At 48.6% G+C, this 2218-nt stretch overlaps 1 protein-coding gene across 2 annotated transcripts in view; it reads right to left on the bottom strand.

Moving 5' to 3' along the window:
* The window catches only part of LOC111655084 (polypeptide N-acetylgalactosaminyltransferase 10), a 62672-nt gene that overhangs the window by 37123 nt on the left and 23331 nt on the right, over positions 1 to 2218 (bottom strand). The window lies entirely within an intron of this gene.

Here is a 2218-nt window from a genome sequence, read left to right as displayed (position 1 = left end):
CACTCAGGTGACATATGGATTCAGCGCGTGAATGGATGTGTTTGAGCAGGATGGCGGACAGCAGTTCAAATCCAGATGCAATCTTCTTTAAAACTACATTTCAATGCATTTCCTATCATTCGCTTTACAGTGAAAATTGTGTCTGCTCGCGTCTCAGAGAGAGAGAGAGAGAGAGAGAGAGAGAGAAAAGATTTCAGGCAGTCCTTTCTGTTTGATTCATACATTCACACATACATTGATAGTGCAGATTGTTTCCCGACATGTTGCTCAACACAATATATAATAATAAAGTAGCAACACGTTTCCTGCCATGAGAGCAATGGATACAACGACATGCGCTTCCTGTAGCTCGTCCATGCGAGCTGCTTATCACGACCCCAAGGAATTTTATTTATCACTTCTTAACATTGTGAGATACGACACTTTGACACTTTCATCAATTTAAATCTTTGTTTGTATCTTGATGATGAAATTTTCATGGTCTGAATCTCCATCTATCAACATCAAACACTCTGACAGTCGCTCCCCCTGAAGGGCGGTGACAAGCTGAGATGGACGTATTCTCAGAGTTTGTCTTAACCTTAACTTCCTCATCACTTCCTCATCCCTACACCGGAGGTCACTGGCCAGGCGGCGTAGAGAGTGGAGGCGTGCAAACTCGCCTTCAGACCTTCTAACAAATGTGAGCGACGCCTCTTCTTCCTGAGGAACCTCCGCAAACTCCAGGCCGACCAATCAGCTCCATTAGCTTTCCACAGGTTGTTGTTGTTGTTGTTGTTGTTGTTATAGTTTTCCAGCTGCTCTCGCGAGGCGTCGCCACAGCGGATCACCAGCCTTATGTTGGATTTGGCGCAGCTTTCGCACCGGCTGCCCCTCCTGACGCAAACCCAGGGATTAGCCGCCAACCTGCTCTACCACCTGAGCCATGCCACCCCTCTCTCTATCTATTAGCTTTCTGCAGGTGCTTCATTGAATCCATCATCACCTTCAACATAACAGCCCGATGCTTTCACCTTAAATCCTCTCAACAAAACCATCAGAATGAGCAAAATCACTGGACCGGAGCGAGAACCATGAAGCAGCTAAACAGCAAAACAGACTCAAATCAAAAGGACTACAAATCCTACACGCACGCACGCACGCACGCACGCACGCACGCACACACACACACACACACACACACACACACACACACACACACACACACACACACACACCAGCCTTCAGGCTGCAGGAGAAGTCACTCACACTCAGGACCAAGCGGCCATGTCGAACTTTGTGCCTGCATCCGTCAGAGCTAGCTGTAGCTCGGGGCTTGAGCCGATTCACTTACCGTTTATCTACGGATATTTTTAAGCTGTATTAAACCGTTTTAAACTTTAAACTGTACTTGTTTGTTCCTGCAAACACAGCTCCTAACGGATAAATTAAGTTATTTTCAATTGATTTGAAACGTAGAATATTTTTCTTGGGATTAATGAATTATCATCTGGGGAGTTTGTTGTAGCTTTGACCTTTTTTTACAATTCAAGGACCTTCAGACAGACAGGTCGCTGAACGGAGCTCACGCAGTGATGCCAGTGATACGTTCATCCTAATTTCATCCTAAATTCCTATTCGAATTTCATTATTTGAAGCACATGCAGCTGTTATCAGCTGCCAACACGCGCTCCGATGACGGGCTACAGCGAACGCCTCGCACACGCTCATCACAGCCAGCGGCAGGACCCCTGCAGAGCAACTAATCATGGGAAGAGAGTTACGCTCCCTCGCTGATGGGGAGAGAGGGAGAGAGAGAGAGAGAGAGAGAGCGAGAGAGAGAGAGAGAGAGTGTGTAGTGAACTGTGTCAGTCGATCAATGTGTGTGTTGAACATCAGCCTGCGTGTTATTCATTCAAATATGAACGCAGGGAGACAGGCAGGCCGGGTGATCGACAGGCGGCCGACCGGTGAATCTTAACAAAGCCTGTCCAAGTCCACAGGCGAAGGAGGTGCGTGTGTGTGTGTGTGTGTGTGTGTGTGTGTGTGCGCGCGCGCGCGCGCGCGCGCGTGCGTGCGTGCGTTGTGTGCTTCAATTAAATCTCGTCAGCGTGCAGAAATCGAATGTGTCAGTCGCAGGTCTGGGACCGGCTGCCTCAGAGGCACAGACAACACGCCAATCACCAGGAGGCAGCAACATGCCTACAGGGCAGATGAAGTGAGTGGGGGGTAGTGGGGG

This window comes from Seriola lalandi, unplaced genomic scaffold (genome assembly GCF_002814215.2).
Source record: "Seriola lalandi dorsalis isolate HSWRI2012SDOR001 ecotype SW California unplaced genomic scaffold, Sedor1 jcf7180002054303, whole genome shotgun sequence".
In the NCBI taxonomy this organism is placed as follows: Eukaryota; Metazoa; Chordata; class Actinopteri; order Carangiformes; family Carangidae; genus Seriola; species Seriola lalandi.
Note: the sequence above shows the minus strand (reverse complement) of the source record. Positions and strands in the feature narration are given on the sequence as shown.